The 24,184-nt window shown below is 40.5% G+C and overlaps 1 protein-coding gene and 1 pseudogene across 2 annotated transcripts in view; one reads left to right on the forward strand and one right to left on the reverse strand.

Moving 5' to 3' along the window:
- KLHL8 (kelch like family member 8) overlaps positions 1 to 22,621 on the reverse strand; it is a 57,882-nt gene extending 35,261 nt beyond the window's left edge. For both annotated transcript variants that reach the window (XM_015138765.3, XM_001096459.5), the window contains exon 1: positions 22,449 to 22,621. The gene's annotated coding sequence lies outside the window, so the exon portion shown is untranslated. The remainder of the gene's footprint in view (positions 1 to 22,448) is intronic.
- LOC704504 (glyceraldehyde-3-phosphate dehydrogenase pseudogene) lies at positions 7,742 to 9,033 on the forward strand (annotated as a pseudogene).
- Positions 22,622 to 24,184: the final 1,563 nt, after the last annotated feature.

Genomic DNA, 24,184 nt, shown 5'->3' on the forward strand with positions numbered 1-24,184 from the left:
GCCACTAAATTGTGGTAATTTGTTACACACAATAAAAAACGAATACAGACACCTTCTGTCAGGTCTAAAATGTTATCTGAGGAAAGCATCTATAGATATTCTAATAGGCACCAGTCACTGTAATATCTCTTCTAAATTCACATTCCTGCTGTAAAATCAACAAAGAACAGATGGGACAAATAGAAAACAAATAGCATAATCAGGGCTTAAAAACTTTTTCTGTAAAGGGCCACAGAATAGATATTTTTGACTTTCTGGGCCATATGAGTCTCTATCACAACTACTGAACGCAGTCATTGTAACACAAAAGCAGTCACAGACAATAGTAAATAAATAAATATAGCCATGTTCCAATAAAACTTTATTAAAAAAAAAAAAAAAACACTTAGTTGCCGGGTGTGGTGGCTCATGCCTGTAATCCCAGCACTCTGGGAGACTGAGGTGCGTGGATTACCTGAGGTCAGGAGTTCGAGACTAGCCTGGCCAACATGGCGAAACCCCGTCTCTACTAAAAAATACAAAAAACAGCCAGGCATGGTGGTGCGCACCTGTAACCCCAGCTGCTTGGGAGGCTGAGACACGAGAATCACTTGAACCCGGGAGGCAGAGGTTGCAGTGAGCTGAGATCACACCACTGCACTCCAGCCTGGGCAACAGAATAAGACTGTGTCTCATAAAATAAAATAAAATAAAATAAAATAAAATAAAATAAAATAAAATAAAGAATAAACACTTGGTGAGTGTGATTTAATCCCCAAGCTCATAGTTTGCTGATCCCTGAGTAAGATGTTGATTTAAACACAACAGTATCAATAATCACATTAAATATAAATGGACTAACCATTTCCAATTAAAGGCAGAGACTCAGGAATGCTACTCAGCAATAGGGACAAGCTATTGAAACATGTAACAATCCGGATGAATCTCAAAGTATGCTCAATTTTAAAAAGCCATACAGTATGATTCTATCTATATAACATTCTCAAAATGACAAAGTTATAGAGGTGGAGAACAGATTATTGTTTGCCAGAGGTTAGGGAAGGATGAGAGGAGAAGAGTAGCTATGGCTACAAATGAGTAGTACAAGAGATACTTGTGATGGAACTATACTGTATCTTGATCATATGAATCTACACGTGATAACATACACATACACACGAATGCATGTAAAACAGGTGAAATTTGAATAAGATAGACAATGTATCAAAGTCAATTTCCTGGTACAAAAGTTATACAAGATGTTATCACTGAGGGAAACTGGGTGAAGGAAATATAAGATCTATTATTTGTTAGCATTGCAAGTGAATCTACAATGGTCTCAAATAAAGACTTTTTTAAAAAGAGAGATTTTCAGATTGGATAAGAAAAAGCAAAATCCAACTATCAAATGCGTACAAGAAAAAAAAATCTAAGCATAAAGACACAGTTAAAGGAATAGGATAGAAAGAAGACACACCATGCCAACAGTAACAACAACAACAACAAAACCCTAAAGAATTTTTTTAAAACTGAAGAGTAGCTATAATATCAAACACATAAAATTGTTAGTGATAAAAAACACTATATAAAAATATCACATGCAAAAGAAAGCAGTTGGACCCTTACTTTACACCATATACAAAAATTAATTCAAAATTCATTAAAGACCTAAATGTAGCCCTGAAACCATAAAATGACTAGACTTGAAACCATAAAGCTACTGGAGGAAAACACACGGGGAAAAGGCTTCACAACATTGAATTTATCAATGATTTCTTGTGTATGACGTAAAAAACACAAGCAACAAAAGTAAACACAGACAAATGGGACATCAAACTTTAAAACTTCTGTGCAGCAAAACAATCAATCAATAGAGAAGAAAAGGCAACCTACAGAATGGAAGAAAACAGTATTTGCAAATATATACCTGGAAAGGGGTTAATATCCAGATATACAAAGAACTACAACTCAATTAAAAAAAAAAAAAAGAACCCAATTTTAAAATGGGCAAAAGGTTGGGTGCAACGGCTGGTGAATGACTGTTGTCCCAGCCACTTGGGAGGCTAAGGTAGGAGGATCACTTGAGCCCAGGACTTCAAGGTCAGCCTGGGCAATACAGGAAGCACCTGTCTCAAAACAAAACAAAACAAACAAAAACTAAAAACATGCCAGGTGTGGTGGCTCACTCCTATAATCCCAACACTGGTAGGCTGAGACTGGAGGACTGTTTGAGCCCAGGAGTTCGAGATCAGCCTGGGCAATACAGACCTTGTCTCTACAAAAAAAAAAACAAAAATTAGCTGGACATGGTATCATGTGCCTATAGTCCCAGCAATTCAGGAGGCTAAGGTGGGAGGATCACTTGAGCTCAGGAATTCAAGGATGTAGTGAGCTGTAATCATGCCACTGAACTCCAGCCTGGGTGACAGAGTGAGACTCTGCCTCAACAAAAAAAAAGATAAAGGACTTCAACAGACATTTCTCCAAAGATGATACACAAATGGTCATGAAGTACAGCCCTTATTCAGTATCCTCAGAAGACTGATTGCAGAATCCCTGCAGATACCAAAATCCATGTATCCTTAAGTCCCTTATATAAACTGGTATGGTATTTGCATATAATCTATGTACATCCTCCTACATATTTTAAATTATCTCTAGATTACTTACGATACCTAAGACAATGTAAATGCTATGTAAACAGTTATTCTATTGTATTTTTAAAATTTGTATTATTTTTATTGGATTAAAAATATTTTCAATCCATGTTTGGTTAAATCTGGGGATGTGTAACCTGCAGACACTGACAGTCAACTGTATATAAAAAGATGTTCAATATCATTAATCATCAGGGAGATGTAGATAAAAATCATGAGATATCACCTTACACTTGTTAGGATGGGGAAAGAAAGAAGTGTTCGCAAGGACTTAGAGAAACTGGAAACCCTTTCCACTGTTGGTGGGAATGTAAAATAGCTTCCATAGCTGCTTTGGAAACAGTATGGATAGCCCTCAAAAAGTTAGAAATAGAATTACCATATCCAGCAATTCCACTTCTCGGTACATATCCAAAAGAAGTGAGAACAGGATAGCAAAGACATATTTGCACACCCATGTTCACCGTGGCGTTATTTACAAACCAGAGGTAGAAGCAGCCTAAATGTCCATCATCAGAAAAATGGAAAAAGAAAATGTGACTTATACATACAATGGAATACCATTCAGATTCAAAAAAGATGAAAATCCTGTCATATGCTACAACATGGATGAATCTTAAGGATATTATACATAGTGAAATAAGCCAGAAACAGACAAGTTCCACTGATTCCACTTATATGAAGCATCTAAAGCAGTCAAATTCATAGAAAGTAAAATGGTAGCTGCCAAGAGGGGTGGAAAGAAGAGTTATTGTATCGTTTCAGTTTTGCAAGATAAAGTTCTAGAGATCTGTTGGACAACAATGTACATATAGTTAACACTACTGTACTGTACACTTAAAAATTGTTAAGATGGTAAATTTTATGTTGTGTTTTTCACCGCAATAAAAAAAGACACTGCATAATGATAAAAGTGTCAATTCCCAAAGACATACTATAGTCTAAACATGCATACACCTAACTTCAAATCTTCAAAATACACAAAGCAAAACCAAAAACAACAAAACGGAGAAACAGATAAATCCACAATTACAACTAAAGAGATTTCAACACTCCTCTTCAGTTACAGGACTAGTTAGCAGAGAATTAGCAATGACATAAAACAACAGAACACATCACCAACCAACTGGATTTCACGGGTGCTTATAGAACACTCCTCCCAACAAAAGCAGAATATACATTCAAGTGCACGTGGACCTTATTATATAAGCCATATCCTGAGTCAATAAACAACCCTAAACAAATTTAAAAGAAATTACATTGTATAAAGTGTAATCTCTGATCATAATGGAATTAAACTAGAAATAAGTAATAAAAGACAACAGAAAACTCTCCAAATGCTTGCAAATTAAATGCACACATCTAAATAATCCATGGAGCATAGAGGAAGTCTTAAAAGAGAAATTAGAAATTTCTTCGTTAAGTTAGTTCTTAACTTACTATGGGTTAGGAGATTGAGACCATCCTGGCTAACATGGTGAAACCCCATCTCTACTAAAAAAATACAAAAAATTAGCCAGGCGTGGTGGCAGGCCCCAGCTACTCAGGAGGCTGAGGCAGGAGAATGGCGTGAACTCAGGAGGCAGAGCTTGCAGTGAGCTGAGATGCGCCACTGCACTCCAGCCTGGGCGACAAAGCGAGACTCCGTCTCAAAAAAAAACCAAAACAAAACAAGGTGAACACACAAAAAATTAATCATAGCATAGCACACTGTAGCCTGGGACTTCGAGCCACTGCACCTGGCTATAGTTTCATATAGTTTCTGATGCATTTTATATAATATATAATATATAAAATATATTTTTATGTTATATATGTAACTACACCTAAAACAATAAAACTTTTTGAAGAAAACATAGGAGAAAAACTTCATGACTCAGGGTCAGGCTACTAGTTGTTAAATACGAAAGAAAAAAACTGCTAAAATGGACTCCATCAAAATTAAAACCTTTTGCTATGAGAAAGACCCCATAAGAGAATAAAAAGACAAGCTCCAAACCAGGAGAAAAATGTTGGCAAATCACATATTTGACAAAAAATTTACATTTACATCCCAAATATATAAAACTTTCAAACTTAACAGTAAGAAAACCAACTCAATTAAAATATGGACCAAAGACTTAAGACGCTTCACCAGTGAAGATATATGGATGGAAATAAGCACACAAAAAGATGTTCAACATCACTGCCATTAGATAAATGAAAATTAAAATAATGAACCAGGCCCAGTGGCATGCGCTTGTAGTCTCCGCTACATAGGATGACTGTTTAAGCCCAAGAGTTCAAAGTTGTAGTGCACTACCATCCGATCATGTCTGTAAATAGCCACTACACTCCAGCCTAAGCAACACAGCTCCTGCCACACCCCCATACGCACACCCCACAATCTTAATGAAATACCACTACACATCTATTAGAACGGCTAAAATAAACAATAATAACAATACCAAGTGCTAGTGAGGATGTGAAACACCTGGAATTTTCATATACTGCTGGTGGCAATGCAAAACAGCATCACTGTTCTAAAAAAAAAAAAAAAAAAGGTGAAAGTTTCTTACACAGTTAAACATACTCTTACACTATAACCCAGCAATCTGACTGCTGGCAATTTAACCGAGAAAAATGAAAGCTCGTGTTTGCACAAAAACTTGTACATGAAAATGTATAGCAGCTCTAGTCGCAATTGCTAAAAACTGAGAATAATCCAAATAACCTTCAACAAGTGAATGGATAAACAAACTGTGGGTACACCCATACAATAGAACACTACCTTACAATAAAAAGGAACAAACTTGGTACATGCAACAACCTGGATGAATCTCAATGGCTGCTGAGTGAAACAGGCCAGTCTCAATAGGTTACTACACATTCTACGATTCCATTTATATGATATCCTCAAAAGGACAAAATCATAGTGATGAAAAACAGATCCGTGGCTGCCAGGGATGAGGGGCAGGGAAACAGTATGACTAAAAGGAGATGACAAAAAGAGTTTTATGGGATGATGAAACTATTTTGCATCTATTTCAAATGTTAATTTAAAATTGATTTGGGTGATGATGAGACAAATCTATACATTTGTTAAAATTCATGGACTTGTACCCCAAAAATCTCAATTTTGCTATAAGATAAAAAATAAAATGGAAAAAAAGAAAGTTGCATTCCAACATACTCATGATAAAACTCAAAAGACAAAGCAATATAATCACAAGCCACTCTACTGCTTAAGGGATCAATTAGCCCTAAAATAAAATGCAAAGGCCTGCCAGGCACAATGGCACACGCCTGTAATCTCAGCACTTTGAGAGGACAAGCTGGGAGGATCGCTTGGGCCCAGGAGTTTAAGACCAGCCTGGGCAACAGAGTGAGATTCAGTCTCTACAACAAATTTTAAAATTAGCCACGTGTGGTGGCACAAACTTGTAGTCCCAGCTACTTGGCAGGCTGAAGTGGGAGGATCGCTTCAGCCCAGGAGGTCGAGGCCACAGTGAGCTGTGATTATGCCTCTGCACTCCACCCGGGGTGACAGAGCAAGATTCTCACTCAAGAAACACACACACACACACACACACACACACACACACAAAATAAAGGCAGACATCAGCATCATGACAGAAAACACTATCTGCCATCACTGTTCTAATTGCATGTAAATTAAATCATTTAGTCCTCACTACAACTCTATGAAGTAGCTACTTTTATTTTCCCCTTTATTCTCCCGCCTCAGCCCCATTGCCCAAGTAGCTGGAACTATAGGAATGGACCACCATACTGGGCTAATTTTTGTATTTTTTGTAGAGATGGGGTTTTGCCATGCTGCCCAGGCTGGTCTTCAACTCCTGGACTCAAGTCATCTGCCCACTTAGACCTCCCAAAATACTGGGTCTACAGGCCTGAGCCACTGCACCCAGGAGTCTTCTTTCACTTAGTTTGCTATGCCATATTTTGTGCCCTATCTGAAGAAACTGAAGCACAGTGAGATGGAGTGAAGCCCAAGTAAGTGGTGGAGCCAGGATGTGAACCTAGGCAGCAGGGCTCCCAGCCTGTGCTATTAACTACCACACTACTGTTCAGAGCACTTTATAAGTGAAATATAATTACAGAACAAAATATATGAAAAACCAAGGTCCTTATCTTTTCCCTCACTATACCTTTAGATTCCCCTACTTTTATAAGTAGCAACACCATTTTTTCAGTTACCCCTACTTCAAAATGTGAGCCATATTTGACTCTTCTCTCCACTTGCACAACCTATCCACTTCAATTCTCCTGGATTCTGCTTGGAAAAATCTCTATTCATCCATCCCTTTCTTCCTATTATCATTGAATTCTATTCTCTCTCATTGTACTCTAGTTCAGATCCACATATTAACCTGGATTGTAATGACTTCCCCTAACCAATCACCACATCCCTCCTTCCCATCACTGAACATCGATCAAGGATTAGATGCTGCTAGATTTATCTAACTCTAATTGTCCTTTCCAAACTGCTTAATGTATGTAGTTCAGCTTACCCTGGCATTCAAGGTCCTCATTGCTCTGGCTCTAGTCTACCTTCTGTTTTCTCCATTTGTTTTTTACATAAAGTAGGGAAAGGGGGAAATAAGACAGAAAAACTACTTACTAAACCACTGTGCACCACCTATTTTGCCAGAAATCTTAAATATACTCTTGGTTAAGCATCACCTCATAGATGGTTCTAACATCCCTGACTTGCCCAAGGCCACACAGCTAGAAATGGTGGGAGATGGGGCTTCAATCCAGCTGTGATTAAGTCCATTCTTTTTCCACTATATCACAGATTTAATTATTCAGTTTTCCTCAAAGGTATTTGCAAGTGCTCAAGCTGTTCCTTGTGAGGGAATGATGTCAAGGCCCAGCTTAAATAATTCCTTTTTATGAATTCTTTTCTAATTCTCCCAACGGGATGTGATCTTTCTCATGAACCCCCATAGTACGCCGTATTTCTCTGACTTGTTCACTTTCTTTCTTTTGTATTTTAGACTTGCCTGCTTAACACAGTGTACTCTTTCTTGAAGACTGTGTCTTAACAATATCTATGTATTTGTCTACAATGAGCCAGAGTCACGAGTGGCTGAATTAACATGATCTCTATGGGTTGGGTTTTTTTCCCCAATGTAAAAAACTGGGTCAACTTGGTTCTCTGCTCCTCCCATTCAACAGACAGCCGCATCTTCTCATGCATTTCCAGCTGCATCCCTGAGGTGAAGGTGAAGGCCGGAGTCAACGGATTTGGTTGTATTGGGTGCCTGGTCACCAGGGTGGCTTTGAACTCTGGCAAAGTGGATATTGTCGCCATCAATGACCGCTTCATTGACCTCAACTACATGGTCTACTTGTTCCAGTATGATTTTACCCATGGCAAATTCCATGCACCGTCAAGGCTGAGAATGGCAAGCATGTCATCAGTAGAAATTCCATTACCATCCTCCAGGAGCGAGATCCCTCCAAAATCAAATGGGGCAATGCTGACGCTGAGTACGCTGTGGAGTCCACTGGTGTCTTCACCCCTATGAAGAAGGCTGGGGCTCCCTTGCAGGAAGGAGCCAAAAGGGTCATGAATCTCTGCCCCCTTTGCTGACGCCCCCATGTTCGTGATGGGCATGAACCATAAGAAGTATGACAACAGCCTCAAGATCATCAGCAATGCCTCCTGCACCACCAACTGCTTAGCACCCCTGGCCAATGTCATCCAAGACAACTTTGGTATTGTGGAAGGACTCATGACCACAGTCCACGCCACACTGCCACCCAGAAGACTGTGGATGGCCCCTCTGGGAAACTGTGGCGTGACGGCTGCGGGGCTCTCCAGAATATCATCCCTGTCTCTACTGGTGCTGCCAAGGCTGTAGGCAAGGCCCTCTCTGAGTTGAACAGGAAGCTCACTGGCATGGCCTTCTGTGTCACCACTGCCAACGTGTCGGTCATGAACCTGACCTGCCGTCTGGAAAAACCTGCCAAATATGATGACATCAAGAAGGTGGTGAAGCAGACGTCGGAGGGCCCTCTCAAGGGCATCCTGGGCCACAATGAGCACCAGGCTGTCTCCTCCGACTTCAACAGCAACACCCACTCTTCCATCTTCGATGCTGGGGCTGGCATTGCCCTCAACAACCACTTTGTCAAGACAATTTCTTGGTATAGTGATGAATTTGACTACAGCAACAGTGTGGTGGACCTCATGGCCCACATGGCCTCCAAGAGTAAGACCACCAGACCACCAGCCCCAGCGAAAGCATGAGAGGAAGAGAGAGGCCCTCACTGCTGGGGAGTCCCTGCCACACTCAGTCCCCCACTACACTGAGAATCTCCCCTCCTCAGTGTCCATGCAGAACCCCTAAAGAGGGAGGGGCCTAGGAGCCCCACCTTGTGTGTACCATTAATAAAGTCCCCTATGCTTAGCCAAAAACAAACAAACAAAAAACAAACAAAACAAAACAAAAAACAAAAACCTGGGTCAACTCTTATTAGTTAGTGAGTCTTCATTTTTTTTTTTTTAAGGCAGGGTCGCACTCTGCCGCCCAGGCTAGACTGCAGTGGTGCAATCTCAGCTTATCACAGCCTTGACCTCCCAGGCTCCAGCAATCCTACAGGCGTGCAACCACTATGCTGGGCTAATTTTTGTATTTTTTGTAGAGATGGGGTTTTGCCATGTTGCCCAGGCTGGTCTTGAACTGCTGGACTCAGGCCATCTTCCCACCTGGGTCTCCCAAAATGCTGGGACTATAGGCCTGAGCCACTGAGCCTGGAAGTCTTCATTTTGTCATGCCATATTTTGTGTCCTACATGAGTATTATGACAGCAGGTATCACTAATATCTTATTTTTAAATTTTACTAAGTTAAAATGCATACAATTCAAAATGACCATATACTTTTTCCCCTTACATCAAACTACTCTAGCTCTATCTAGTGAAAGTTTTATTATTGTTGTCACAAAATGTTTTCATTTGTCAGCGTACTATTTCTAGGAAAAGGGCTTTAATAAATATTCATTTTTATAAAATTATTTTTACATTTGAATTCAGATTTGGGCAGGACACAACAGCTCACAATCTGTCTATACAAACTTCTCTTAAACAACTTTTAAAAATCTATTATATATAATAGAACAGGAAGACAGGAGCCAGAAAAGACTGCTTACTCAAAGACTATTCACTCTGCCTAAGGAACTCAGTAGACTTTAGGACTTATAAAGACTGTATATTAGTATCAAGTAAAAATGTAATTCAGCCTGAACTCCAGAATTTTTTTTAAAATACGCCTAAGATTCTGATTCTTAGGGAGAAAAATAAATGATATTCCTCCTTCCTCAAATATGTTAAAAGATTAAAAGCACAAAACAAGAGAGAGGAAAAAAAATGGACATCCGTGGTATGTCATTCTCATAACATGCTACAGATGTCCATTTCTATCACACGCTGGCATGTTATGACAATGAAGCGGACAGGAAGTTGATTCCTTTTTTTTTTTTTTTTTTGCTCCTCTAAGTGCCAGTAAAGGCATATCGATCAACAAAATAGGAAGTTATGAAGAGAAAATACTTCAAACAGAAGCAGACAGGTTTATGGTTCAATGCAAAGCATATGTAACAAAATATATTTTTATATGTAAACATTATTTACAATGAATTACAGAAAACAGGACTGATAGCAAAAGCTTAAAGATCCTATTATACTAAGCCAGACCACCTTATTCTTTCTGTAGCTTCCTTTGTACTTACAATTTCTATCACATTTAGCATGTGGTATCAGTATGTAATACCATTACACTGAATACTGTACTCACTTTATACTGTATTATCCTCATAACTCTTTGCAGCATAGTGACTGTGTTTTCATATTACACATTAATCAAAAGACTACTGAACAGAAAGAATTCCAAATGGCACTTGGTGTTCTGTTTTGTTTTTTGTTGTTGCTGTTGTTGTTGTTTGTTTTTTTTTTTGTTTTTTTTTGTTTTTTTTTTGAGGCAAGGCCTGGCTCTATTGGCCCAAGCTGGAGTGCAGTGGCACAATCTCAGCTCACTGCAACCTCCGATTTCCGGGCTCAAGCCATCCTCCCACCTCAGCCTTCTGAGTAGCTGGGACTATAGGTACACACCTCCACACCAGGCTAATTGTTGTATTTTCTGTAGAGATGGGGTTTCACCATGTTGCCCAGGCTGGTGGTGAACTCATGAGCTCCAGCAATCTGCCCGCTTCAGACTACCAAAATGCTGGGATTACAGGCATGGGCCACTACGTCCAGCCACAAATGGCACTTTGAAAGCACCTCTTTAAAAACTCAATGCCAGCTGGGTGCGGTGGCTCACACCTGTAATCCCAGCACTTTGGGAGGCTGAGGCAGGTGGAGCACCTGAGGTCAGGAGTTCCAGACCAGACTGGCCAACATGGTGAAACCTTGTCTCTACTAAAAATACAAAAATTGGCCAGGCGTGGTGGCAGGCAATTCCAGCTACTTGGGAGGCTGAGGCAGGAGAATCGCTTGAACCCGGGAGGTGGAGGCTGTGGTGAGCCAAGATTGCTCCACTGCACTCTAGCCTGGGCCTACAGAGTGAGACTCCGTCTCAAACAAACAAACAAAAAAGTACAAATAAAAATAAAAAACCTCAATGCCATAATATAATTGCTGCTGCAGTACTCTATTAGACACAATCTTCTTTAAAGTAATTTTAAAGAAGATATTTTATAATTCAGTTTGATGAAGATTTTAAATGATACAAAATATTATATTTTATAGCCGTATCTGATTAGTTTTAGAGCTACAACTAAAAGCTGATGGAAGATGTGTGTACATTTACCAAAATCAACCCTTGCATATTCATGAAATAATAATTGGCCGGGTGCAATGGCTCATGCCTGTAATCCCAGCACTTTGGGAGGCCGAGACGGGCAGATCACAAGGTCAAGAGATCGAGACCATCCTGGCTAACACGGTGAAACCCCATCTCTACTAAAAAAATACAAAAAAATTAGCTGGGTGTGGTGGCGGGCGCCTGTAGTCCCAGCTACTCAGGAGGCTGAGGCAGGAGAATGGCATGAACCTGGGAGGTGGAGCTTGCAGTGAGCCGAGATCACGCCACTGCACTCCAGCCTGGAGGACAGAGTGAGACTCCGTCTCAAATAATAATAATAATAGTAATAATTTAAAAAGTTATTTGACAATTCAGTTAGGTGAAGACTTTGGATACAAGAAGATTATATTTTATAGCAGTACGTGATTAATTTTAGACCTACACCTGAACGTTGATGGCAGATGTGTGTGCATTTACCAAAATTAACTCTTGCATACTTGTGAAATAACAAAATGGCAAACCCCACCTCATGTTCTATAGAGCAAAACCTGAATGTGTTTAATTTTCCACATACTTTAGGCTATTTTACACCTCTGCCTCCTTTCAGGTTTTCTGCTCTTTCTGAAATGCCCTTTACCACCACTCTCTCCTGCTAACTCTTGCTCATCTTTTAAGACTCAGCTCAGGTTCATCTGCTCAAGAAGCCCATCCCTAAAAATCTTCCGTATTCCTAGTGTACTTCCTCTGCGCTCCCACAAAAATCTGGTATTTTTTTTTTTCATTGTACTTACCACAAAGAATATCATACTCAATTTTTGGTCAGATTTAAAATACTTATTACTTGTAAGTGCCTATTCACTACTAGTCTTCCCTGTAACACTACATAAGCCCCTAAAGTAGAGGCACCATCTGTCTTCACTGCTATTACTCCCATGTTCAGTAAACACATTTAACACAATAAACAAACAGAAGTACTTAAAATATTTTTATAATGGATGAACAGATTATGAACACTAGAGATTTTTCTATTATAATCCAAATCAATGTATGATTAAATAATTTTAACTAAAGTAACACTGTGCATAAGACATTTACTTCAATTTTTGAATCACTTTATTTCAAAGGTAATACTCTTCTTAAAATTTCCACTTTTACTTTTAAGTCAGGAAAAAAGTAGGCTATACTCATTATTTCCTTTTGATTTACATTTAAAATTTTGAGTCAAACAGTCTAAAATATACCAATAATTAAAGGAGAATCTGCTGGTTTGAAAAACTGTATAATAGCTTCAATAGTTCCTACTGAAAGTATACATGACTTCCAACAAGTTACTGCTGTGACTTTAAAAAATGTTTTTCTTGGCCAGGCACAGTGGCTCAAGCCTGTAATCCCAGCACTTTGGGAGGCCAAGGCAGGCAGATCACTTGAGCCCAGGAGTTTGAGACCAGCCTGGACAACAAAGCAAAACCCAATCTCTACAAAAAATACAAAAATAAGCTAGGCATGGTGGCACACACCTGTGGTCCCAGCTACTTGGAAGGCTGAGGTGGGAGGATCACTTGAGCCTGGGAGGTGGAGGTTGCAGTGAGCCGAGATCACTGAGTTGGAAAGAATAATTTCCTAATTGGAAGTCAGGGCGTGCTGAAATTCAACACTGATAGGAGAGCCAATGGAGAGATCTAGTAGGCTACTGGAAACACTGATAAGAGAGGTCACTGGTGCTAAAATCAAAGTCATAGTTAAACTTAAGTGTGAATTAGATGCCTGAAACAGCTCAATGTCAGAGTCTTCCTTTAGACAGATGTGTTCTTGAAGAATAACTGAGTAGAGACCAACAATAACATGGCCTTCAGTTAGTAGTACAGCAACACTGTCTGCCTAAAACTGTCCTTACATATAGAAAAAAGGCAGATTATACTGAAAGGGAAAATGATCAATGAGATTATTAAAACATCCTTATTAATCAATGAAATTAAATATTGGAAAAGACAAAAAAAAGTAAAATTGGTAGGGCTGTCAGGAAATAAACACTCTCACATTGCTGTTCATATAAACCTTCCCAGGCTCCATTTAGCTAAGATATCCAAAATCTTTTTAATTTACGTGCCCTCTCATGTACCAGTTCCACTTATTAAGAAATAATCTTGATGGGCCGGGCGCGCTGGCTCAAGCCTGTAATCCCAGCACTTTGGGAGGCCGAGACGGGCGGATCACGAAGTCAGGAGATCGAGAACATCCTGGCGAACACGGTGAAACCCCGTCTCTACTAAAAAATACAAAAAAATTAGCCGGGCGAGGTGGCGGGCGCCTGTAGTCCCAGCTACTCGGGAGGCTGAGGCAGGAGAATGGTGTAAACCTGGGAGGCGGAGCTTACAGTGAGCCGAGACCCGGCCACTGCACTCCAGCCTGGGCGACAGAGCAAGACTCCGTCTCAAAAAAAAATAAATAAAAAATAAAAATAAAAATAAAGAAATATCTTGATGACTTAGGCTGTGAGTTATACAACCTAGCAATTTTTTGAAAACTGAAATGTGTAAAACAACCAGTTACCAACAAGCTAGGAGGACTGCTTGAGCCTACTAGAAGTTCAAGACCAGCCTGAGAAACATAGTGAGAGCCAGTCTTGACAAAAATTTAAAAATTAGCCAAGTGTGGTGGCTTGCACCTGTAGTCCCAGCTACTCGGGGGCCTGAGGTAGGAGGATCATCTGAGCCCAGGGAGGTCAAGGCTGTAGTGAGTCATGATCTTGCCACTGGACTCCAGCCTAAGCAACAGAGTGAGACCTTATCTCAAAAAAAAAAAAAAAAAAAAAAAAAAGTTGTTCTTAACAATAGCACTTACAGTCTTTACAGTCATGTGCTGCATGACCAGCGTTCTGGTCACGATGATGGTGACCAATGCATAGATGATAGTTCCATAAAATTGTAACACTTTATTTTTGCTGTACCTTTTCTGTTTAGACACACAAATAGGTAACCACTGTGTTACAGTATTGATTATAGTATTCAGTACAGTAACATGCTATACAGATTTGTAACCCAGGAGCAACAGGCTACACCACATAGCTTAGGTGTGTAGCAGGCTATACCACCTAGGTTTGTGTGAGTATACTCTATGACGTTTGCACAATGACAAAATTGCCTATTAACATGTTTCTTAAGAGTGTATCCCCGTCCTTAAATGATACGTGCAATATTAGATACTACTATTATCAAAGTCTGCTGGTTAAATACTAATGTCATTTCTAGGGTCTATAAGCAACATTTTCACTACATTGAATACTTTGTAAGATGTTTATTTTGGGATCTGTTTTATTAAAACGGAATTCCATTGACACCTTACAGTAATCATTTCCTTGTTTGAACTGGGCCACTTAGTTTATCACAGTCATAGTGGTCTAAAAGTCTAGTATAAAGTAGTAAAAGAAAGATCTTGAATTTTACCTAAATATGCGAACTACATGCGTGAACCTTAAGAGGGGCCTATATTACTCATTATTTTTACTTGAGAATGTCAGAGAAGTGACAGGGTTGTACTTAAGATAACAAGGCCTACTAAAAATTAATTTATCAATAATTTGTTGCCAAGTATCAAAGTATGGAATACTTCACACTGGATGTTTGAAATTGAACGAAAAGCACAAAGCTGAATACTTACTGAAGGGATGGCTATGCCAACCAGGGACCGACGCTCTGAATAGAGCACATTGCTGATCTTACACAGAGTTTAGTGGGTAGCATGGGATTCAGGAATCAGCGGACTTTCAGAGGCTTATTAACATAGTTACTGACATTAGATTACTACTAGCTAGCTACATTACTGGGAAGTTACTTAATCTCTCTGGGTCTCAGTGTCTTTATTTTTAAAAGAACACAGCATGGCTGTGTTCCAATAAAACTTTGTTTACAAAAACAGGCAGCAAGCTTGGTTTAGCCTACAGGCAGTTGGTAATCAGTTTCCTTCTCGTTCAAAATTATAGTAGCATATTTTGCTGTTTAAAATTATAGAAGCTGTTGCCTTGCTTTTGAGAGAAATCTGTCAGCCATACGTGACACAAGGCGTATAAACTGGTGGCTAGCAGCAGAGACTTTAGAGCTAGACAGTTTTGGGATTCGGTGTTAATTGTGTAGCCTTGGGCAAGTTACTTAAAATTACTCTGAGCCTCAGCTCTAAGGTTGCTGTGAGGGGTAAGTGAAGTAATGTATATAAAGTACTTAGCTCTGTATCTAGTACACAGTAAGCATTCAATAAACAAATGTTATTACTTTTACAAATTATGTGATCCTGAGTCCTTGGTCAGGAACACAGTCCGGCAATCAACATTTTTTTCCAGCAAAGAAATAAAATATGCTTTATAATGCTCTACATGAGACTGCAATTATTAGAAACCCACCATAGAAAAAATGGTAATACCCTAAGTCATCTTTTTTTTTAAAATGACAACAGCCAGCATTAATTGGGTGCTTCTATCTACTTATTAGTTGTATATTCGTTGTACAATATTGGTTACGTTACATAATGTTTCATTAGCTTTAGTTTCCTCATCTGTAAAAATGAGGAAAATAATAGTACCAACCTCATCGGATTGCTATAAAGCTTAAATGAGTTAACAAAGTGGCACATAACAGATATATGTATATATGTATGTATGTATATAATTGTCATCATGAGTTAAATACTTACATGTATTCATTTGAATCCTCAGGATAACGGAAAAAGGTAAAATTCCTATTTGTTTACAGCTTTGGATAATGAGACTCATAGAAGTTAAGACACCTACCCAAGGTCTCATAGCTATGAAGTGCAATGTCCAGGATTCAAAAGAAACTTGCCTCACTACAAAGCCCAAGCTCTTATCACTAGGCCAAAGACAGAATTAATGTTATCTCCGTATGGAGGTGCCTATGTGTAAATGACAATGAGAACCAAAATAGTGGTATTAATAATATTCTCCCTATACAGGAAATGTTTCAGGAAGTTTTAAAGGTTTTTTTTTTTTTGAGATAGAGTCTTGCTCTGTCACCCAGGCTGGAGTGCAGTGGCACAATCTCATCTCACTGCAGCCTCCTCCTCCTGGGTTCACATGATCCTCTAGCCTCCACCTCTCAAGTGCTGGGATTACAACTGTGCACCACCATGCCCAGCTAATTTTTGTATTTTTAGTAGAGACAGGGTTTCACCATGTTGACCAGGCTGGTCTTGAACTCCTGGCCTCAAGTGATCCACCTACCTTGGCCTCCCACAGTGCTGGAATTACAGATGTGAGCCACCCGACTCAGCCAGAAGTTTTAAAGGTTTAAGTGTAGGCCGGGCGCGGTGGCTCAAGCCTGTAATCCCAGCACTTTGGGAGGCCGAGACGGGTGGATCACGAGGTCAGGAGATCGAGACCATCCTGGCTAACACAGTGAAACCCCGTCTCTACTAAAAAACACAAAAAAATAAACTAGCCGGGTGAGGTGGCGGGCGCCTGTAGTCCCAGCTACTCGGGAGGCTGAGGCAGGAGAATGGCGTAAACCCGGGAGGCGGAGCTTGCAGTGAGCTGAGATCCGGCCACTGCACTCCAGCCTGGGCGACAGAGCCAGACTCCATCTCAAAAAAAAAAAAAGGTTTAAGTGTAGAAGAACCCACACAAATCACTGATCTTAAAATGATAGGATTCCCATAGGTAAAATTTTTGCTGAAATTATTCCCTTTTATTTTCCATATCTAATTAACTTAATTCAAACTTTCATTATTAAAGTTAAGCAATCCTCTGCATTAAAATAACTAAAGATCCAACATAGTGACTTATCATTTACATATAAAGTATGCTGCAATACTGGCATTCATCTCTACTGCTAATCTTTGAGGTCTATTTAAGACTTCTCAGACTATTTTTACAAAGAACCATGCTTCTGCTACTTTATTCTATAATTTTCCCAAATATTAGTTTAGAACCTTGAACGCCGAAAAACATTTAAACTTTAAATGAAAATACTAGTATCAAAGGAAAAAAAACTCAAGGAAAAAGACATTACTTGATAGATTCATTCACAAGTTTGTATAGCATCACTGGATCCACCTCGTACTCTCCCAGCCTTGGGAATGCTACTGGTAACTGATCCAGAACAGAACTTGGTTTTACACTGTAAAGCCTTATAGCCCAGCAATCATTATACAAGGAAAACAGGGCAAAATTCCAAACTCTTATTCTTATAAGAATAAACTAAGGTTTAAAAGTATATCTGATTCAGAAATTCCAAAAAAGCAAATAAGTTTTAAATGTTATAAATGAAAATCACAAATTATAATATAATCTACAAAAGCAAACTGTAAATTTCTTGAAAACATACATATCCATCTTTCCAAACTAGAAATACCAAAAGTCAAAGTGATAATCAATTACGATTTAATATAATTTTATACTCTATGATATACAAGAAATATACAACAGATTATGTATATATCATCATCTAGTTTGAAAGATTAAATACTTAATATTCTTTAACATTGGGTGTTTTGTTGTGAAAACAAAGAACATCCAAATTTAGAATAAACAAGCCAAATTATCTTTTGGCATTTTAAATAATATTCTGACATGCTGGATTGTATTAAAGTCCCATTCTCTGCCCCACTGTATTGCCCATCAAGGCTGGGGGTGGGGAAGAAGAGAGGCATAGACAATATCTGCCTAATCATAATGAAGGTACCACTTCCAGGTAGAAGTAGCAGCACTATTATTCATATAAAGGTAGTGTATCATAAATACCAACTTCTAGCTTTGGAAGAAAAACAGGCACTCAGTGCTTCAAAAATAACCTGTTTTCTTTCCTTTCTGCAATATAAGCTGTTTCTCTTTCCTTTCCACAAAAAACTAATTTTAAAAATAATCTCTAACATTTTTACTAAAGAAACTTGCCTAGATCATTGAAGCTAGTGGTTTCCTAAACCTTTAGTGGGAACAAGATCATGTTGCTCTTTTAATTTAATTTCTCCCCAGAAAAGTAAAATTTTCATTTAATTTCTCCCCAGAAAAGTACAAATTTTCATTTAATTTCTCCCCAGAAAAGTATAAATAGTAGAGTTCACAGACCCTTGAAAGACCATTTATTCGCACGCTAACAGATGCAGGTTAAGAGTCAGAGAGATGAAGTAGAAAATTTCCCAAGGTCCCTCCAACCCTCTTCCATAATTATCTCTCTGACTCATGAGAACCAACTAAATCATTCATAACCAAACCAAACAATATACTTTCTTGGATGACCAACCCATTTAAAAAAAAAAAAAAAAGCAGCTGACAGTATCTACGTAGCAATATCCACCAGAAAATAAATTGTACTGGCAGCATTTTTAAATGCAGCATGTGACTAGTAATATCAATGCATATTATAGTTGACTACAGCTTACAGAATGCTTTCACATGCAACACCAAATAATCCTCAATTCTGGTAAAACAGAAGTACGTATTACTTTTATCCCCCTTCCACAGCTAAGGAAAGAGGTTTAGAAAATTACTTGCCATGCTCACACAGCCAATAAGTGGAGATCTGGGATTCTAATAGAGAATTGTGTAGTAAACCAGAAATGAGCTCAGAACATTATTATACTCTGGTGCTTCCATAAAAGTCCCTCAAAACAGAGAAAACCGAATTTTTAAAAACAGACTAATGGGTGACATTTTTATTGCAGACACATCTTGACATGAGTAAACAAAAATTAATTTATTTAAAATGCTCAACTCCCTCTTTTTTTGGTTAATAAAAAACATTTTGTTCAGGAAAAAAAAAAGACATGGTCAAGTGAATTTTAGCGATTGAAAACAACATTTTATTTTATGAAACATTTAACTTCCCTCATCTCTTGCTTTTTTTTTTTTTGGAAATAGGCTCTCATTCTGTCACCCAGGTTGGAGTACAGTGGTGCAATCATGGCCCACTGCAGCGGCACAATCATGGCTCATCGCAGCCTTGACCTCCCTGGACTCTGGTGATCCTCCCACCTCAGTCTCCCAAGTAGCTGGGACCACAGGTGCACACCACCACATATAGCTAATTTTTATTTATTTATTTTTTATTTATGTATGTATGTATTTATTTATTTATTTTTGTAGAGACAGGGTTTCACCATGTTGTGCAGACTGGTCTTGAACTCCTGGGATCAAGCAATTGGCCTGCTTTGGCTTCCAAAAGTGCTAAGATTACAAGCATGAGCCACCGAGCCTCACCTTTTTTTTTTTTTTTTTTTTTTTTAAATATAGAGACAGGTCTCACTTTGTTGCCCAGGATGGTCTCTAACTACTGGACTCAAGCGATCCTCCTGCCTCGACTTCCCAAATTGCTGCGATTACAGGTGTGAGTTACCACGTGGGGCCCTTTAGTTCTTAATACACAAAAATAAATGTGACTCTTTTGGGAATTCCAATATAAGTAACCAAAAATTTAAACATTCAATTTATAAAACACAAAAACTATCTGAAATTAAAGTTTAAAATGTCTGCAATAGTCTCTTTAATCTTTTTAAAATGACAATATCCATTTCAGTTCTCTACAACTCTCAAAAGTTCTTAATAAAAACAAAAGGGTTATTTGCCCAAACCCACAGAATGTTTAACACCAAGACTGAACCCTAACTGTGGATGTGACAATGATATGTCAATGTAGGTTCATCAACTGTAATATATGTACCACTCTGATGGGGATTTTGGCTCTGTAGGGGTAGGCGATACATGAGAAATCTGTATACCTTTCACTCAGTTTTGCTATGAACTTACAACTGCTCTAAAAAATAAAATTCATTTTTCAAAATAGCCGGTGGGATCAAAATTTACCCAACTTTTTTTTTTTTTTTTTTTTTTTTTTTTTTTTTGAGACGGAGTCTCGCTCTATTGCCAGGCTGGAGTGCAGTTGCGTGATCTCAATCAGGAGATTCCACCTCCCAGGTTCAAGCGATTCCCCTGCCTCAGCCTCCGGAGTAGCTTGGACTACAGGCACGCGCCACCACGACCAGCTAATTTTTTTGCATCTTTAGTAGAGACGGGGTTTCACCATGTTGGCCAGGATGGTCTTGATCTCCTGACCTCTTGATCCGCCCGCCTCAGCGTCCCAAAGTGTTGGGATTACAGGCATGAACCACCGCGCCCAGCCCCAACTTTCTTCTTAATGAATGAAGAAATACTGTTTTTTAAAAAATTCCCTCACTGAATGTGAACTGAGTTTCTTGTCAAAAAATGTGCAATTGTTACAGAATATATAATCTTAACCAATTATCAGTAATCTTATCAAACGCTAAAAGAATTGGCAGCTTTAAAAATTAAAAGGATTAAGCTAAGTGCTCATATGCAGTTGAATAGAGTATCCTGAGACGTTTTTTTCTTTTTTTGAGATGGAGTCTCACTCTGTCACCCAGGCTGGAGTGCAGTGGCATGATCTCGGCTCACTCCAACCTGTCTCCCGGGTTCAAGCCATTCTCCTGTCTTAGCCTCCCGAGTAGCTGAGACTACAGGCATGTGCCACCATGCTCGGCTAACTTTTGTATTTTTAATAGAGACGGGGTTTTACCATGTTGGCCAGACTGGTCTCGAAAATCCTGACCTCAAGTGATCCCCCCGCCTCAGCCTCCCAAAGTGCTGAGATTACAGGCGTGAGTCACTGCACCCGGCCCCTGAGACACTTCTTTTTATATTTAGGCTTAGGCAATCTGGCATCTTGAAAGCAATTTTTTAAAAAAGTGACTAAATAAATAAAGTGACTAAAAGTTTGAAGTTTGAACTGGGTCAGTTTGACAAATTAAGGAGGGTGCCAGGAGGAAGTCTGAGGAAAAGCAGCAGCTTAATGCCACCGCCATCTCCAAGCAGCTTTCCAGGTGCCAGCAGTGTTAGCAGCAGTCCTCTGCGTACCCAAGAGTACCGCAGGGCCAGAACATGAGAAAGATGCGGGAAGAGGATTTCCTTCTAGAGAGAGGATAAAGAACACCGAGAGTCCAACAATTACCATCTTGTACGGGAGAAAAACAATGCAAAGGAAAAAACGTGCAACCAGCAGATAAAATACTTATGTCAACCCAGGTTCTAAGGACCTTTTCCCAAAGCATCCCTCTAAACTAGTGACATTAGCTTAGGGCAAAGAGTCAAAAATAAAGTTAGCCATGAACACAGATGAAAACACTGAACGTTTTCTACGAAAAGTCACCCGATTAAACATTGTCAAGAGGGAAAAACAGTGCAAGTCCAGTAAAGCACGAGGCACGTAGAAAATTCAAGCTATGTAGTCAAATCGCTCTCTGAAGAAACCAGCAAGACAACTGAGGCCAGCACGGAGTGGAAGGCGTAAAGAGCTGTCATCGTGTCGGTAACAACTCCATCCGGCGGCTGCGCGTCTAGAAAGAGGCTGCGGTTCCTGGTTCCACACCAGGAGGCACTCTCCACAAAGTCCACACCGCCGCGCCTGGGCAGGCACCTCCAGCGCGGCCAGCAAGCCCCCCGAGTGGGGAGAGGCAGTGCCTTCCTCGCCTCGTCCCCGCGCGGCGTGGGCCGGAGGTGGCTCACTCGCCCCGCCCCCGCAGGCAGCGGCTCCAGGGGGCTTCCGGCCGCCCTCCCGGGGCCCCGAACCCGCGCCAGCCGCACAGTGCCTGCCCTCTCCCTGGACCCCGCTAAGCTCCTGCCTGGGTCCCTCTTCGAAAGACCGGGACGAGGGAGCCAAGGAGGCGCCGGCGAGGCTGACGGAGCCAGAGGCTGGGGCTCCCCTCCGGGAGCCGGGAGCAAAATCCTGCTCCTGCGGCCAATGGGGGCGACAGAAGCCGTGCAAGGGAGCTCCGGGGCTGGAGCTCTTGCTGTCAGGCCCCAAGCCCTCTCAGCTGTGGAGTTTCGGTTGGTGCACGAGGGCTCGAATTTCCTTCGCACGCCAGAGATCCGAGACCAGACGGTGTTGCGACTTCGGGGCTGGGGTGAGGGAGGGCTCCGCGCGAGCGGACGGCACCGCACAAAGGAAGAGGGGACTGAGGGGAGACAAGCGTCCCGTTACCTCGATCTTTCGACCCTCCGCTCTATTCTTCCTGGTGTCGCTAAGGTTGCAGCCACGTTACCCGGCTCCCGGAGCCCCGGCCGCCCTCAGCGGCACCTCACCAGCCCTGCGCCAGCACCTGGCGGAGGCGCGCTCTCCTGCACTGCCCCGCAGAGCCCTGGCGGGCGCTTGGCGTCTTCTCACCTCAGCCCCCGCGAGTGGCGGCCTCCGGGGGCGGGGCGGGCTGGGCGGGGCAGGCTGCGCGGGGCTGCGCACTGCACTCTGGGAAGTGTGGTTCTCGTAACCTCCTCCCGGAGTCCACCCCACGACCTCGCCCCCGCGTCTCCCGGGTCTCAGGGACTGGGCGGTGTTGCCCGGCCTGGTGAAGGCGGACCAGGGCGTGGCGGACGTCCCCATAACAAATCTTGAAATAAAACACTGCATGAATACCTTTGAGCTTATCCATGCTTCACTTCTGTGGCAGTACAAAATTTAGTTTCTTTTTATGTCCACCAAATCCCCTTCTGCGGTTGTGAGTGTTCCTGGGATTTATGTCTCTGAAAAAAGAAGGGGAAAAAAAGTTTGCGTTTATTCCTGTGTCACTTTCACCACGTGCTGATATATAAAACAACTTGTGTTTACAAATACACACCCACAGTTTGTAAACCTAAGAAAGCAGTTAATTGACCTGAGAGCTCGCTGCTAAAAAGCAGTGGAAGTGCGCGGTGGCTTCACGCCTGTAATCCCAGCACTTTGGGAGGCCGAGACGGGCGGATCACGAGGTCAAGAGATCGAGACCATCCTGGCCAATATGGAGAAACCCCGTCTCTACTAAAAATACAAAAATTAGCTGAGCGTGGTGGTGCGTGCCTGTAATCCCAGCTATTCGCAAGGCTGAGGCAGGAGAATTGCTTGAACCCGGGAGTAGGAGGTTGCAGTGAGCTGAGATTGTGCCTCTTGCACTCCAGCCTGGCGACAGAGCAAAAGTGAGTCAAAATAAAAAATAAAATAAAACAGTGCAAGTAAAAATGCTGTGAATCAATTTTTCTATAGTGTCAATAAAGTGGAATGCGTGAGGCGGGAGATCAAGAGACAGTAAAAGAAAACAAAAGTTTTTTAAAGAATGATATTCCCCTAAATGTGTCTTTTGCCAGACTAAACTTTCACAATCTTAGGAGTCTATTTCAGAATAAATTTAATCCTAGGACCTTTATTAACACATATGAACATTAGCACATTGATTTTAATAGAAATGAACATACATATCTGTATATATATATGCATCTTCTGTAAACACCCAAAACAACTATTTGAATTTGAAATTTTATTTCTGGAAAAAAATCACTTTATTTACATTGAAATATAAATAATTCTTAATATTTCAAAATATTCCTCTTTAGAGCATTAGTATTTTGCACATTTAATGCAAATACCTTTAGAAAAATAGAGTAAGATGAGTTTTAAAGAAGTATGCAGTGAAGAAAAGTCATAAAGTGTATCTGGAAGGTGATGTAAAAATTGTTGGGGCTCAGAAACCAAATATGGTGCTTTGCCGCACTGAACTGAGGAAGCAGCTTCACGGTCTCTTTTACCTTCCCCACTACCCTTCCTGCCTCTCAATTCTTTGTCTCTCCCAAAGCACCAAATGAAGTCCTCTGAATTTCTCTTATCTGCCTAGAAACCAGACCTGCCAAAGAGGAACACAAATATAATTGCCTTATCTGAGTTTTCATTTACTTAACTCATAGTGGAGGAAG

Source organism: Macaca mulatta, chromosome 5 (assembly GCF_049350105.2).
Source record: "Macaca mulatta isolate MMU2019108-1 chromosome 5, T2T-MMU8v2.0, whole genome shotgun sequence".
Lineage (NCBI taxonomy): Eukaryota > Metazoa > Chordata > Mammalia > Primates > Cercopithecidae > Macaca > Macaca mulatta.